The sequence below is a fragment of the Aegilops tauschii genome, chromosome 4 (assembly GCF_002575655.3).
Source record: "Aegilops tauschii subsp. strangulata cultivar AL8/78 chromosome 4, Aet v6.0, whole genome shotgun sequence".
Taxonomy (NCBI): Eukaryota; Viridiplantae; Streptophyta; class Magnoliopsida; order Poales; family Poaceae; genus Aegilops; species Aegilops tauschii.
Genome location: NC_053038.3, coordinates 512,260,509 through 512,278,308, shown reverse-complemented (window position 1 = coordinate 512,278,308; position 17,800 = coordinate 512,260,509).

Sequence of the window (17,800 nt, the reverse complement as noted above, 5' to 3'; positions counted from 1 at the left end):
CGGCGGTATTGTTGGATGAAGCGGCCCAGACCGACATTACGCGTACGCTTACGCGAGATTGGTTCTACTGACGTGCTTTGCACACAGGTGGCTGGCGGGTGTCAGTTTCTCCAACTTTAGTTAAACCAAGTGTGGCTACGCCAGGTCCTTGAGAAGGTTAAAACAGCACTAACTTGACAAACTATCGCTGTGGTTTTGATGCGTAGGTAAGAACGGTTCTTGCTCAGCCCGTAGCAGCCACGTAAAACTTGCAACAACAAAGTAGAGGACGTCTAACTTGTTTTTGCAGGGCATGTTGTGATGTGATATGGTCAAGACGTGATGAGATATAATTTGTTGTATGAGATGATCATGTTTTGTTGAAGTTATCGGCAACTGGCAGAAGCCTTATGGTTATCTCTTTATTGCATAAGATGCAAGCGCCAAATAATTGCTTTACTTTATCGCTATGCGATAGCAATAGTTGCAAAAGCAATAATTGGCGAGACGACCATGTGACGACACATTGATATAGATCAAGATGATGGAGATCATGGTGTCATGCCGGTGACGATGGAAATCACGACGATGCTTCGGAGATGGAGATCAAAGGCACAAGATGATGATGGCCATATCATGTCACATATTTTGATTGCATGTGATGTTTATCTTTTATACATCTTATTTTGCTTAGTTTGATGGTAGCATTATAAGATGATCTCTCACTAAATTATCAAGGTATAAGTGTTCTCCCTGAGTATGCACCGTTGCGAAAGTTCTTCGTGCTGAGACACCACGTGATGATCGGGTGTGATAGGCTCTACGTTCAAATACAACGGGTGCAAAACAGTTGCACACGCGGAATACTCAGGTTAAACTTGACGAGCCTAACATATAACAGATATGGCCTCGGAACACTGAGACCGAAAGGTCGAGCATGAATCATATAGTAGATATGATCAACATAGTGATGTTCACCATTGAAACTACTCCATCTCACGTGATGATCGGACATGGTTTAGTTGATATGGATCACGTGATCACTTAGAAGATTAGAGGGATGTCTATTTAAGTGGGAGTTCTTAAGTAATATGATTAATTGAACTTAAATTTATCATGAACTTAGTCCTGATAGTATTTTGCAAATTATGTTGTAGATCAATAGCTCGCGTTGTTGCTTCCCTATGTTTATTTTGATATGTTCCTAGAGAAAAATGATGTTGAAAGATGTTAGTAGCAATGATGCGGATTGGATCGTGATCTGAGGATTATCCTCATTGCTGCACAGAAGAATTATGTCCTTGATGCACCGCTAGGTCACAGACCTATTGTAGGAGCAGCTGCAGACGTTATGAACGTTTGGCTAGCTCAATATGATGACTACTTGATAGTTTAGTGCACCATGCTTAACGGCTTAGAATCGGGACTTCAAAGACGTTTTGAACGTCATGGACCATACGAGATGTTCCAGGAGTTGAAGTTAATATTTCAAGCAAATACCCGAGTTGAGAGATACGAAGTCTCCAACAAGTTCTATAGCTAAAAGATGGAGGAGAATAGCTCAAGCAGTGAGCATGTGCTCAGATTGTCTGGGTACTACAATCGCTTGAATCAAGTGGGAGTTAATCTTCCAGATAAAATAGTGATTGACAGAATTCTCTAGTCACCATCACCAAGTTAGTAGAACTTTGTGATGAACTATAGTATGCAAGGGATGACGAAAGTAATTCCCGAGCTCTTCGCGATGCTGAAATCGACGAAGGTAGAAATCAAAGAAAGAGCATCAAGTGTTGATGGTTAACAAGACCACTAGTTTCAAGAAAAGGGCAAAGGGATAGAAGGGGAACTTCAAGAAGAACGGCAAGCAAGTTGCTGCTCAAGTGAAGAAGCCCAAGTCTGGACCTAAGCCTAAGACTAAGTGCTTCTACTGCAAAGGGACTGGTCACTGGAAGCGGAACTGCCCCAAGTATTCGGTGGATAAGAAGGATGGCAAAGTGAACAATGGTATATTTGATATACAGATTATTGATGTGTATTTTACTAGTGTTCGTAGCAACCCCTCGGTATTTGATACTGGTTCAGTTGCTAAAGAGTAGTAACTCGAAACGGGAGTTACATAATGAACAGAAACTAGTTAAGGATGAAGTGACGATGTGTATTGGAAGTGGTTCCAAGATTGATATGATCATCATCGCACACTCCCTATACTTTCGGGATTAGTGTTGAACCTAAATAAGTGTTATTTGGTGTTTGCGTTGAGCATGAATATGATTTGATCATGTTTATTGCAATACGGTTATTCATTTAAGTTAGAGAATAATTGTTGTTCTGTTACATGAATAAACCTTATATGGTTACACACCCAATGAAAATGGTTCGTTGGATCTCGATCGTAGTGATACACATATTCATAATATTGAAGCCAAAAGATGCAAAGTTAATAATGATAGTGCAACTTATTTGTGGCACTGCCGTTTAGGTCATATTGGTGTAAAGCGCATGAAGAAACTCCATGCTGATGGGCTTTTGGAATCACTTGATTATGAATCACTTGATGCTTGCGAACCATGCCTTATGGGCAAGATGACTAAGACTCCGTTCTCCGGAACAATGGAGCGAGCTACTGACTTATTGGAAATAATACATACTGATGTATGCGATCCGATGAGTGTTGAGGCTCGCGGCGGGTATCATTATTTTCTGACCTTCACAGATGATTTGAGAAGATATGGGTATATCTACTTGATGAAACATAAGTCTGAAACATTTGAAAAGTTCAAAGAATTTCAGAGTGAAGTGGAAAATCATCGTGACAACAAAATAAGGTTTCTACGATCTGATCGCGGAGACAAATATTTGAGTTACGAGTTTGGTCTTCAAATTAAAACAATGTGGAATAGTTTCACAAATTCGTGCCACCTGGAACACCACAACATAATGGTGTGTCCGAACGTCATAACCGTACTTTATTGGATATAATGCAATCTATGATGTTTCTTACCGATTTACCACTATAGTTTTGGGGTTATGCATTAGAGACAGCTGCATTCACGTAAAAAGGGCACCATCTAAATTCATTTCAGACGACACCGTATGAACGATGGTTTGGCAAGAAACCAAAGTTGTCGTTTCTCAAAGTTTGGGGTTGCGATGCTTATAAGAAAAAGTTTCATCCTGATAAGCTCAAACCCAAATCGGAGAAATGTTTCTTCATAGGATACCCAAAGGAGACAGTTGGGCACACCTTCTATCACAGATCCGAAGGCAAGATATTCGTTGCTAAGAATGGATCCTTTCTAGAGAAGGAGTTTCTCTCGAAAGAAGTGAGTGGGAGGAAAGTAGAACTTGATGAGGTAACTGTACCTGCTCCCTTATTGGAAAGTAGTTCATCACAGAAACCGGTTCCTCTGACACCTACACCAATTAGTGAGGAAGTTAATAATGATGATCATGAAACTTCAGATCAAGTTGTTACTGAACCTCGTAGGTCAACCAGAGTAAGATCCGCACCAGAGTGGTACGGTAATCCTGTTCTGGAGGTTATGTTACTAGACCATGACGAACCTACGAACTATGAAGAAGCGATGGTGAGCCCAGATTCCGCGAAATGGCTTGAGGCCATGAAATCTGAGATGAGATCCATGTATGAGAACAAAGTATGGACTTTGATTGACTTGCCCAATGATAGGCGAGCTATTGAGATTAAATGGATCTTCAAGAGGAAGACGGACGCTGATAGTAGTGTTACTATCTACAAAGCTAGAATTGTCGCAAAAAGGTTTTCGACAAGTTCAAGGTGTTGACTACGACGAGAGTTTCTCACTCGTATCTATGCTTAAGTCTGTCCGAATCATGTTAGCAATTGCCGCATTTTATGAAATCTGGCAAATGGATAAACAAAACTGCATTCCTTAATTGATTTATCAAAGAAGAGTTGTATATGATGCAACCAGAAGGTTTTGTCAATCCTAAAGGTGCTAACAAAATATGCAAGCTCCAGCGATCCATCTATGGACTGGTGCAAGCATCTCGGAGTTGGAATATACGCTTTGATAAGTTGATCAAAGGATATAGTTTTATACAGACTTGCGGTGAAGCCTGTATTTACAAGAAAGTGAGTGGGAGCACTACAACATTTCTGATAAGTATATGTGAATGACATATTGTTGATCGGAAATAATGTAGAATTATTCTGCAAAGCATAAAGGAGTTTTTCAAAGAAAGACCTCGGTGAAGCTGCTTACATATTGAGCATCAAGATCTATAGAGATAGATCAAGACGCTTGGTAAGTTTTTTCAATGAGTACATACCTTAACAAGATTTTGAAGTAGTTCAAAATGGAACAGTCAAAGAAAGATGTCTTGCCTGTGTTACAAGGTGTGAAATTGAGTAAGACTCAAAGCCCGACCACGGCAGAAGATAGAAAGAGAATGAAAGTCATTCCCTATGCCATAGGTTCTACAAAGTATGCCATGCTGTGTACCAGATCTATTGTATACCCTACCACTGAGTTTGGCAAGGGATTACAATAGTGATCTAGGAGTAGATCACTGGACAGCGGTCAAAATTATCCTTAGTGGAATAAGGATATGTTTCTCGATTATGGAGGTGAAAAAAGGTTCGTCGTAAAGGGTTACGTCGATGCAAGTTTTTGACACTGATCAAGATGACTCTAAGTCTCAATCCGGATACATATTGAAAGTGGGAGCTACTAGCTAGAGTAGCTCCGTGCAGAGCATTGTAGACATAGAATTTGCAAAATACTTACGGATCTGAATGTGACAGACCCGTTGACTAAAATTATCTCACAAGAAAAACATGATCACACCTTAGTACTCTTTGGGTGTTAATCACATAGCGATGTGAACTAGATTACTGACTCTAGTAAACCCTTTGGGTGTTGGTCACATATCGATGTGAACTATGGGTGTTAACCACATAAAGATGTGAACTATTGATGTTAAATCACATGGCGATGTGAACTAGATTATTGACTCTAGTGCAAGTTGGAGACTGAAGGAAATACGCCCTAGAGGCAATAATAAAGTTATTATTTATTTCCTTATATCATGATAAATGTTTATTATTCATGCTAGAATTGTATTAACCTGAAACATGATACATGTGTGAATACATAGACAAACAGAGTGTCACTAGTATGCCTCTACTTGACTAGCTCGTTGATCAAATATGGTTATGTTTCCTAGCCATAGACATGAGTTGTCATTTGATTAACGGGATCATATCATTACGAGAATGATGTGATTGACTTGACCCATTCCGTTAGCTTAGCACACGATCGTTTAGTATTCTGCTATTGCTTTCTTCATGACTTATAAATGTTCCTATGACTATGAGATTATGCAACTCCCGTTTACCGGAGGAACACTTTGTGTGCTACCAAACGTCACAATGTAACTGGGTGATTATAAAGGTGCTCTACAGGTGTCTCCGAAGGTACTTGTTGGGTTGGCGTATTTCGAGATTAGGATTTGTCACTCCGATTGTCGGAGAGGTATCTCTGGGCCCTCTCGGTAATGCACATCACTTAAGCCTTGCAAGCATTGCAACTAATGAGTTTGTTGCGGGGTGATGTATTATGAAACGAGTAAAGAGACTTGCCGCTAACGAGATTGAACTAGGTATTGAGATACCGACGATCGAATCTCGGGCAAGTAACATACCGATGACAAAGGGAACAACGTATGTTGTTATGCGGTCTGACCGATAAAGATCTTCGTAGAATATGTGGGAGCCAATATGAGCATCCAGGTTCCGCTATTGGTTATTGACCGGAGACGTGTCTCGGTCACGTCTACATAGTTCTCGAACCCGTAGGGTCCGCACGCTTAAAGTTCGATGACGGTTATATTATGAGTTTATGTGTTTTGATGTACCAAAGGTAGTTCGGAGTCCCGGATGAGATTGGGGACACGACGAGGAGTCTCGAAATGGCCGAGACGTAAAGATCGATATATTGGATGACTATATTCGGACTTCGGAAAGATTCCGAGTGATTCGGGTATTTATCGGAGTACCGGAGAGTTACGGGAATTCGCCGGGGAGAAGTATTGGGCCTTATTGGGCCATACGGGAATAGAGGAGAGAGGCCAAAAGGAAGGAGGCGTGCACCCCCCCTCTGGTCCGAATTGGACAAGGGGTGCAGCCCCCTTTTCCTTCTCCCTCTCCCCCTCTTTCCTTCTCTCCTACTCCAACAAGGAAAGGAGGAGTCCTACTCCTGGTGGGAGTAGGACTCCCCCCTTGGCGCGCCCTCCTCCTTGGCCGGCCGCCTCCCCCTTGCTCCTTTATATACGGGGGCAGGGGGGCACCCCATAGACACAACAATTGATCGTTTGATCTTTTAGCCGTGTGCGGTGCCCCCCTCCACCATAGTCCACCTCGATAATACTGTAGCGGTGCTTAGGCGAAGCCCTGCGTCGGTAGAACATCATCATCGTCACCATGCCGTCGTGCTGACGAAACTCTCCCTCAACACTCGGCTGGATCGGAGTTCTAGGGACGTCATCGGGCTGAATGTGTGCTGAACTCGGAGGTGCCGTGCGTTTGGTACTTGATCGGTCGGATCGTGAAGACGTACGACTACATCAACCGGGCCGTGCTAACGCTTCCGTTTTCGGTCTACGAGGGTATGTGGACAACACTCTCCCCTCTCGTTGCTATGCATCACCATGATCTTGCGTGTGCGTAGGAAAATTTTGAAATTACTACGTTACCCAACACAAGAACATCGAGAACATCGTGAGGGGAGCGCAGAACAGACCAGCCATCATCATTCCCATCTCCATCAACCCTAGCTGCTGCCAGTTCCATCTCCATAGCCACCACCTTCACCAGCACTATAGTTCTCAAAAATCTAGTCATACTTGTAATCATGTATCACGCACTGCATCCATTGTAAGACATATTATCAATTAATCAATCTTCATGTGTAAATAGTCAGGTAAGGTATGGGTTGAGGCAAGAGCCTTGCAACCCGATGTATTTGTTGGAGGAATCAATGGAAGTGCTTTGAATTAACGTCCTATATGTGTGAAATAAAATTGTTTCGTAGTTGTCTCTTGTCTCGTTCGCGTTTTCCATCCTTGCAGATGCCCATGATCATGGAGAACGATCCACGGAGTGACAAAGGGCAGGGAAACCGTGAAGTGTTTCTAAACACCAGCGATAGAAAAGGTTTAGTACGGTAAGACAGATCCTATCCCAGGGGATACAAGCGGTGTAGGCACGCCCAATGCTTTTGTCTGATTATTGCAATCTTTATTATCGAGGCAACCCCGCACATCGGATAGGGCCTTCATCTGGACAACTGACTCTTGATACAAGACGCGTGACGGTCAAGATGTAATTTGGGCACATCCCCCACTTTGATTCGTAACAAGCACATCTCGATGGGTGACTTCCAGCGCACATATTAAGATCATATTTGGTCCCGTTACAAATATATGGTTGTAAGAATTAAGATCTCGTTCCCATGCATGTGTTTTATTATAAGTGTTTTCAGTGTCAAGTTCGATTTACAATCGAGTCAAATGCTGAAATTAATTCTTAAGCGAAAACTTGTTTGAGACCCAAGCTTAAAGGACACCGTCCTCCCGTGGGTTCGATAACTCAGGGTCAGCTCTTGGAAAAAAGGTGAGAATCCTTTCTGTTTCATTTCCGGATCACCAAAGCAAGTAATCAAGTAGTCCTTGCCGGAGTCGCATCACATTGAGGGGGATGCGACCTGTTGGTCGCAATATTCTTATTTTCCATCGCCAGCGCCGCCATGTTGGCCGCCACCTTGGCCTTCATCCGACGGTCCCTTATGCCGGTCGGCTTGGCCAAGGTAGATATTGTGGTCACTCCGGAGAACTACCGACGAAAGCCGTCAACTCTCTGCTGCCGATGAGGTTCCTTCCTTGCCGTCGTCTTTCTAGTGGCCGCGCCACCAAATTCATGGCCGCCAGTGGGTCTCCGACATTGGCGCTAGGGGTGCAGCGGGCGGAGGGCCTACCCATTCCGCCCATCAATAGGGAAGGGCCGGCCAACAGAGGCTATTGCAATGGCGGCGACGAGTGGTGGAGGGAAGCAGTGGGGTAGGCGGGAGGGGGGCGGGAGTTTTACTCACCACCAAATATAAGAGAGATAAAAGTTCTTCTCTTCTACAGGTTATCTATAGATGTACCGGTACACTCTGTTTATGGTTGTTTCTACAACATGTGGAGAATCGAGACCTGTTTAAGGAGGTGTTTACACGCTTGGAGGCCACGACGAGGGATACTTTTACCCGAAATGGATGGCAACATGATCTTTGGATTGGCCCTCCTACGTATTAGGCATTCTACAGTCATGATTACTTGTATTTCGCCTTTTATTTTATTTGGAACATAACTTGGTTATGGCTGTGTGCATCTTAGTTATGTAGAGGCTTTTTTTTAGAAAAGGAGGATACCCCCGGCCTCTGCATCTGGGAGATGCATGCGGCCATTTTATTGATTATTCTCGAGGACCTTAAAAATAGAACAACAATATGCTGAATCCGCCATCTTGGCAACATCTGTCGCTACTCCTATCCAAATGATGAAGGGGTGCAAGCTGGGCCACATACTGTCGGGGGGATGAACCCCGGGCAGGCAACGGAACCTGGATCCTTTTCAAAAACAACGGGGCCAACATCGCCCCTCAAGACGGCTCACGCTTGGCCGGGTCGCTCGACCCGGCCAAGCCCCTCGACCTGGCCTAATCCTCGACCCGGCTAGAATCCTCGACTCAGCCCTAACAACCAGCTCAAGGCAGCCGGACCCAGCACGTCAAGACTTCTCCAACAAGCCAGCTCCTCCCTTGGCATGTTCACCAACCCGGCCGAGGGTCAATGGCCGTCCCATCCCAGCCGTACGATAGGACGAGTCTCCACCAAATGATGACCAAAGCCACAGTGCCCCGCCCATGCCTCTGGTCAGCCGGGCGTGGCAATAGTGCCCCCCACCTACCCGCTGACCAGGGCCGGCGTGGCGACAGTGCACCCGTCGTCACCCATGACGTCAGCAAGCGGCGACCTGATGGAGCGCCACTGTAGCCGACTCAACCCGGCCACTCCCTGATGATCGACAAGACGGCCAACAGTGCCCCCGTACCCGGCGGGCCCCGCGTCCAGAGAGCCCGGCGAGCCCTGACCCCCGGCGGGTCCCAGCGCCGGCTTCCCGGACAATGACAACCCGGCCTCACGGCCTTGTAACATTACCATCGTACCCCTGGGGGGTTGACCTATAAAACCCCCCGGGATCCCTCATGCATACGGGCAACTCTTTCACTCGCACAGGCGATCACTCACGTAGCAAGAAACACCCAAGGAGAGGGAGCAGCCTAAGCCTTGGCTCGCCTTCCTTCTTCCTCCATACAGCTCTAGGAGCAACTCTGTACTGATACATATCAACTACACTCGGCAGGACTAGGGGTGTTATCTCTCCGGAGAGCCCCAAACCTGGGTATGTCTTGCGTCCCGCGCTCGCTCATGCCGACCTCACCTCTGGAGCCCGCCAATGCCCTCGAGCCTCCTCCTATCTTTAGCCATCCCTTGGCATCTGCCATGTGCCCACCACGACAGTTGGCGCCCACCATGGTGCGGCTCGAGGTCCTGGCCGGGAGCATGCTTCAGACGGGGCTCCTCTCCGACTTCGACGAGCCCGTCACGCTGGCGGACAACGTCGTCGACGCACTCGCTGCCTCCTTCGCCGCGCTGCGCATCTCCGACGCACCTGCGGCCGACGATTACCCTAGTGAGGTACTTGACTTTTCCGACTCCCCCCTTTCCCTCAGCGGTAGCACTCCCGCCGGGGCAATGGACCTCTACGTGGAGGTCTTCATCACCGACACCGGCGCCGCTTCCTCGTCCAGCGCGGCGAGGAAGGCCGCCGAAGCCAGGGCCGCAGCGGAGCGGGCCAGCCCGCCAACCCGCTGTGCGCCACGATGCAGAGCCTTCTCGTCCCCATCGGCACCAAAATCGACGCCTCCGACATCGCCGAGGCCCGGACTCGCCTCGACGAGGACCGCCAGCGCCTGCTGGACCTCACCGAGACGCTCGCTGCCTTGCAGCGCCGCCTCGACTCCACTCAGCTGGAGCGCAACGCAGCCTACGGCTTCACGCCGGACGCGCCCGAGCCAAGCCGGGTCGCCGATGTGCGGGCCCGGGGCAGCGTGATCGGGCGCGCCTTCGGCGCCATTCCTCCCGTCTACGAGACTCCCGTGAAGAACATGCCCGCTGCCCAGGCGGCCGCGGTCGGCCTGGACCAGCTCGCAGGCGAAGAGCTGGAGGACCGCCTCAAGAGGGTGAACGACCTCCTCGCTACGGCCAACGCATAGCAGGACCGCCTCAACCAACTCGTCAAGCCGGCCGGATCCGGCTCCGCCCGCATCGCTGGACCCGGCGACATCTAGCACACGGCATCTTCACCGCCTGGCGAGGCGCACTCCGGCCGCACCCGGACCCGGCGCAACCCCGCCCCGACGACCGCCGGCGGCTTGGGCAACGAGCTAGCCTCGGAGGTCCAACGCCGACTCGACCCTCTGCTCCAACCCGGCCGACGTCCGACTGGAGCCGACCCGGCCCCCCGCGGCACGGTCACCAACTGGCTGGGCCCGCGCGCCATCGACGACACCGACGCACGCCACCGCCTCGACCGACTCGTCCTCTCCCAAGAGCTGGAGGAGACCGGCCCCGTCGGGCTGGCGTGCTTCGGGCCACGCATCCGGGGTGAGCCCTTTACTAAAGGGTTCACGCTCCCCCGCGACATCCCCAAGTACAACGGCACCATGAAGCCGGAGGACTGGCTCACCGACTACACCACCGCCATCGGCATCGCCGGCGGTAACCACCGCCTCGCCGTCCGCTACGCGCCTCTCATGCTCCAGGGGTCGGCCCACACCTGGTTGAACAGTCTGCCGGCGGGAATCATCAACGCGTGGGTCGATTTTGAGCAGGCCTTCGTGCGCAACTTCACCGACACTTACAAGCGGCCCGGCCGCCCAGTCAGCTCGCCATGTGCGTGCAGGGGCCGGCGGAGACCGGCCGCGAGTACCTCGCACACTGGACCGAGCTCCGGAACAGCTGCGAGGGCGTCCATGAAGTCCAAGCGATCCAATACTCCGTCAACGGGTGCCGGGATGGCACCCTCCTCAAGCACAAACTCTTACGCTCCGAGCCGGCCACCATGGACGCACTCATGATAACGGCGGACAAGTACGCCAACGCCGACTCCGCCATGAAGATCCAGGTGGCGCTGGACGAAGCCGGCAAAGCCAAGCCGGTTCCCCCCGAAGCCCGCCGGGGAAGGCATCCGGCAGCAGCACAACCAGCAGAACAACAAGCGCAAGGCCGATCAGCCGGCCCAGCGCTACGACAACCGGCTCGTCGCGGCCGCTGAGCAGGCGCCCGCGATCGACCCGGCCGCCAAGCGCCGGCAGACCGGCAAGACGACGTGACAACCCGCCATGAGTTTCGAGGAGATGCTCGACGCTCCCTACAAGCACCACAGTGGCGCAAGGCCTTCGCCGCACACGCTTCGGCAGTGCGCCATCACCAAGCGCCTCCTGAGGGGCAACATCCAGCCTCCTCCGGCCCCGGCCTCGGCCCCGGGAGCGGGGCAGCCGCCTCCACCTCCACCACCGCCACCAGCTAGCGGCGCGATGCGCGATGACGCCTACCCGGCCCAGAACGCGACCTACGTCGTCTTCACCAGCCTCAGCGACGACAAGCGCAGCGAGCGCCTCCTTCGGCAGGAGGTGAACACCGTCGTCCCGGCCAAGCCCAAGTACATGCACTGGCCGGAGCGCACTGTCACCTGGACTCGGGAGGACCACCCGGCCGTCATGCCGAACTCGGGTGGTTACGCCCTCGTCCTCAACCCTACCATAGTCGCACCTCGGCGCACGTGCAAGTTCTCCCGGGTTCTCATCGACGGCAACAGCAGCATCAACATCCTCTACCGCGACACCAAGCTCGGCCTCGAGGCCAAAGACCTGGAGCCAACACGGACGATCTTCCACGGCATCGTTCCCGGCCTCTCCTGCTCCCCGATCGGCTGAATCCGGCTCGACGTCCTGTTCGGCGAAAGTAGCCACTTCCGACGCGAGCCGATCTGGTTCGAGGTGGTGGACCTGTCCAGCGTGTACCACGCGCTGTTGGGACGGCCCGCGCTCACCAAATTCATGGCGGTTCCTCACTACGCCTACCTGAAGCTGAAGCTGCCGGGTCCGAAGGGCCTCATCACCGTCACCGGCGACTACCACAAGTCCATAGAGTGCGCCCGAGACGGCGCCAAGCTGGCCGAGTCGCTGGTCGTAGCCGAGGAGCGGCGCCAACTCGACCGGATCGTCGCCTTGGCCCAAAAAGCGTCGGCCGCACCGATCCCGGTCGATGAGGCCTCGTTCAAGCCCTCCAAGGAGCACAAGAAAGTGAAACCGAACCCGGAAGGCCCCAGCTGCAGCAAGTACGTGTCGTGGGCACCCGCCTCGACAGCAAATAAGAAGGCGAGTGATGTCTACTACACAACCTTCTTCTTGTAGACGTTGTTGGGCCTCCAAGTGCAGAGGTTTGTAGGACAGTAGCAAGTTTCCCTCAAGTGGATGACCTAAGGTTTATCAATCCGTAGGAGGCGTAGGTTGAAGATGGTCTCTCTCAAACAACCCTGCAACCAAATAACAAAGAGTCTCTTGTGTCCCCAACACACCCAATACAATGGTAAGTTGTATAGGTGCACTAGTTCGGCGAAGAGATGGTGATACAAGTGCAATATGGATGGTAGATATAGGTTTTTGTAATCTGAAAATATAAAAACAGCAAGGTAGCAAGCGATAAAAGTGAGCGTAAACGGTATTGCAATGCTAGGAAACAAGGCCTAGGGTTCATACTTTCACTAGTGCAAGTTCTCTCAACAATAATAACATAATTGGATCATATAAATATCCCTCAACATGCAACAAAGAGTCACTCCAAAGCCACTAATAGCGGAGAACAAACGAAGAGATTATTGTAGGGTACGAAACCACCTCAAAGTTATTCTTTCGGATCAATCTATTCAAGAGTTCGTACTAGAATAACACCTTAAGACACATATAAACCAAAACCCTAATGTCACCTAGATACTCCAATGTCACCTCAAGTATCCGTGGGTATGATTATACGATATGCATCACACAATCTCAGATATATCTATTCAACCAACACATAGAACCTCATAGAGTGCCCCAAAGTTTCTGCCGGAGAATCAAGATGAAAACGTGTGCCAACCCCTATGCAAAGGTTCATGGGCGGAACCCGCAAGTTGATCACCAAAACATACATCAAGTGAATCACGTGATATCCCATTGTCACCACAGATACGCACGGCAAGACATACATCAAGTGTTCTCAAATCATTAAAGACTCAATCCGATAAGATTACTTCAAAGGGAAAACTCAATCCATTACAAGAGAGTAGAGGGGGAGAAGCAACATAAGATCCAACTATAATAGCAAAGCTCGCGATACATCAAGATCGTGCCAAATCAAGAACATCGGGAGAGAGATCAAACACATAGCTACTGGTACCTACCCTCAGCCCCGAGGGTGAACTACTCCCTCCTCGTCATGGAGAGCGCCGGGATGATGAAGATGGCCACCGGTGAGGGATTCCCCCTCCGGCAGGGTGCCGGAACAGGGTCCCGATTGGTTTTTGGTGGCTACAGAGGCTTGCGGCGGCGAAACTCCCGACCTATTCTGATCCCCGAAGGTTTTAGGGTATATGGATATATATATAGGAGGAAGAAGTACGTCAGGGGAGCCACGAGGGGCCCACAAGGGTGGAGGGCGCGCCCAGGGGGTGGGCGCGCCCCCTGCCTCATGCCTTCCTCGTTGCTTCCTTGACGTGGACTCCAAGTCTCCCCGGTTGCTTTCCTTCCAAAAATAACTTCTCCAGAAGGTTTCATTCTGTTTCGACTCCGTTTGATATTCCTTTTCTTCGAAACACTGAAACAAGGGAAAAAACAGGAACTGGCACTGGGCTCTGGGTCAATAGGTTAGTCCAAAAAATAATATAAAAGTGCATAGTAAAGCCCGTAAAACATCCAAGATGGATAATATAATAGCATGGAACAATCAAAAATTATAGATACGTTGGAGACGTATCAGCGAGCTCGTCGACTTCCTCTGTGAGAATCGGGATATTTTCGCATGGACCCCAAAGGACATGCCAGGTATCCCGAGGAAGTACGCCGAGCACAAACTCCACGTCCGCAAGGACGCCAAGCCTGTCCGTCAACCCCTCCGACGTTTTTCCGAAGAGAAGAGAAGAACCATTGGTGAAGAGGTCGCCAAGCTCTTGGCGGTCGGCTTCATCATGAAAGTGTTTCACCCCGAGTGGCTGGCCAACCCAGTCCTCGTCCTGAAGAAGAACAAGACCTGGCGCATGTGTATCGACTACACCAGCCTGAACAAGGCCTGCCCCAAAGACCCATTCGCCCTCCCGCGGATCCACCAAGTCATCGACTCCACTGCCGGGTGTGAGCTCCTGTCCTTCCTGGATGCTTACTCCGGCTATCATCAGATCAAGCTGGACCCGGCCGACGTCCTGAAGACGTCCTTCATCACGCCCTCTGGGGCGTATTGCTACATCACCATGTCGTTCGGCTTGAAGAACGCCGACGCCACTTTCCAGCGCTGCATGCAGAAATGCCTGCTGCCGCAACTCGGTCGCAACATCCACGTCTACGTGGACGACATCGTGGTGAAGACCAAGCAGCACCTTACGCTCCTCGATGATCTAAAGGAAACCTTCGCCACCTGCGCGAGTACAAGGTCAAGCTCAACCCGGAGAAATGCGTTTTCGGCGTGCCGGCCGGAAAGCTACTCGGCTTCCTCGTCTCGGAGCGCGGCATTGAGGCAAACCCGGAGAAAATCAAGGCCATCGAGCGCATGCGCAAGCCGGCTCGGCTGCGCGATGTTCAGAAGTTCACCGGCTGCTTGGCCTCGGTCAGCCGGTTTCTCAGCCGGCTAGGCGAGAGGGCCTTGCCCCTGTATCAGCTGATGAAGAAGACGACGCCGTTTGAATGGAACGACCAGGAGGACAAGGCTTTCCGGGATCTCAAGCGCATGCTCTCCACTGCACCAGTCCTGGCCGCACCGGCCGAGAAGGAGCCGCTGTTGCTCTATATCGCCGCGACCTCGCGGTCGGTCAGCACGGTGATGGTAGTCGAGCGACCAGAGAAGGACCAGGTCCAAGCCGTCCAGCGTCCCATCTACTACCTGAGTGAGGTGCTCTCCGCCTTGAAGAACTACCCGCACTACCAGAAGATGTTTTACGGCGTGTACTTCACCACCAAGAAACTGAAGCAGTACTTCCAAGAGCACGTTGTTACCGTGGTCAGCACGGCCCCCCTCGGCGAAATCATCGGGTGCCGGGATGCCTCCGGCCGGGTCGCCAAGTGGGCGCTCGAGCTAGCCGGCCACACCATCCTCTACGAGCCCCGCACTACGATCAAGTCCCAAGCTTTGGCCGACTTCCTCGTCGACTGGACCGAGACCCAGTACGTGCCGCCGCCACCCGGACTCGACACACTGGCGAATGCACTTTGACGGCTCGAAGATGCGTCTTGGCCTAGGGGCCGGAATTGTGCTGTCCTCTCCGAAGGGCGACCGGCTCAAGTACGCACTGCAGATCCACTTCGCCGCCTCCAACAACGTCGCCGAATATGAAGCCCTTGTGCACGGCCTCCGGTTTGCCAAGGAACTCGGCATCCGGCACATCCTGTGCTATGGCGACTCGGACCTGGTGGTGCAGCAGTGCTCCGACGAGTGGGACGCCCACGACTCCAACATGGCGAGCTACCGCTTCCTCGTCCAGAAGCTGTCCAGATTCTTCGCAGGCTGCGAGTTCCTCCATGTCCCGCGCACGGAAAATAAGGCGGCCGACACGCTCGCGAAGATCGCCTCGTCTCGGCAGTCCATCCCGTCCGGCGTCTCCCTCGAGCACCTGCATGATACGTCCATTTTGCATCATGCTTTTATATCGATATTTATTGCATTATGGGCTGTTACTACACGTTATGTCACAATACTTATGCCTATTCTCTCTTATTTTACAAGGTTTACATAAGGAGGGAGAATGCTGGCAGCTGGAATTCTGGGCTGGAAAAGGAGCAAATATTAGAGACCTATTCTGCACAACTCCAAAAGTCCTGAAACTGCACGAAAGTTATTTTTGGAAATAATAAAAAATATTGAGCGGAAGAAGTACGCTAGAGGGGGACCCACCTGGCCACGAGGGTGGGGGGCGCGCCCTACCCCCCAGGGCGCGCCCCCTGCCTCATGGGCCCCCTGTTGGCTCTCCGGTGGCCATCTTCTGCTATATGAAGTCTTTTGTCAAGGGAAAAATCATAAGCAACCTTTCGGGACGAGACTCCGCCGCCATCAGGTAGAACCTTGGCGGAACCAATCTAGGGCTCCGGCAGAGCCGTTTTGCCGGGGACACTTCCCTCCGGGAGGGGGAAATCATCGCCATCGTCATCACCAACGCTCCTCTCATCGGGAGAGGGCAATCTCCATCAACATCTTCACCAGCACCATCTCCTCTCAAAACCCTAGTTCATCTCTTGTATCCAATTCTTGTCTCCAAGTCCGGGATTGGTACTAGTAGGTTGCTAGTAGTGTTGATTACTCCTTGTAGTTGATGCTAGTTGGTTTATTTGGTGGAAGATCATATGTTCAGATCCTATATGCATATTAATACCCCTCTGATTATGAACATGAATATGCTTTGTGAGTAGTTACGTTTGTTCCTGAGGACATGGGAGAAGTCTTGCTATTAGTAGTCATGTGAATTTGGTATTCGTTCAATATTTTGATGAGATGTATGTTGTCTAGCCTCTAGTGGTGTTATGTGAACGTCGACTACATAACACTTCACCATTATTTGGGCCTAGAGGAAGGCATTGGGAAGTAATAAGTAGATGATGGGTTGCTAGAGTGACAGAAGATTAAACCCTAGTTTATGCGTTTCTTCGTAAGGGGCTGATTTGGATCCATATGTTTCATGCTATGGTTAGGTTTACCTTAATACTTTTGTTGTAGTTGCGGATGCTTGCAATAGAGGTTAATAATAAGTGGGATGCTTGTTCAAGTAAGAACAGCACCCAAGCACCGGTCCACCCACATATCAAATTATCAAAGTACCGAAAGCGAATCTTATGAACGTGATGAAAACTAGCTTGACGATAATTCCCATGTGTCCTCGGGAGCGCTTTTCTCTATATAAGAGTTTGTCCAGGCTTGTCCTTTGTTACAAAAAGGATTGGGCCACCTTGCTGCACTTTATTTACTTTTGTTACTTGTTGCTCGTTACAAATTATCCTATCACAAAACTATCTGTTACCACTTATCTCAGTACTTGCAGAGAATACCTTGCTGAAAACTGCTTATCATTTCCTTCTGCTCCTCGTTGGGTTCGACACTCTTACTTATCGAAAGGACTACAATAGATCCCCTATACTTGTGGGTCATCACTGCACAAGCCGTCCGTCAAGCCGTCGCCGGACTCGGAGTCCATCCACGTCCCGCCCGACCCGGCCGCACCCCAACCCGGCCCGGGGACTGCTCCACCCGACCCGGCCGCACCTCAACCCGGCCCGGGGACTATCGAACCCGGCCCGAGGACTGTCGAACCCGGCCTGGGGACTGTCGAACCCGGCCCGGGGACTGCCAAACCCGACCCGGGGACTGCCGCCCCTGAACCCGCCATGGTGGCCGTCTTCGCCGTGGTGACGGCACCATCATGGGCACTGCCCATCTCA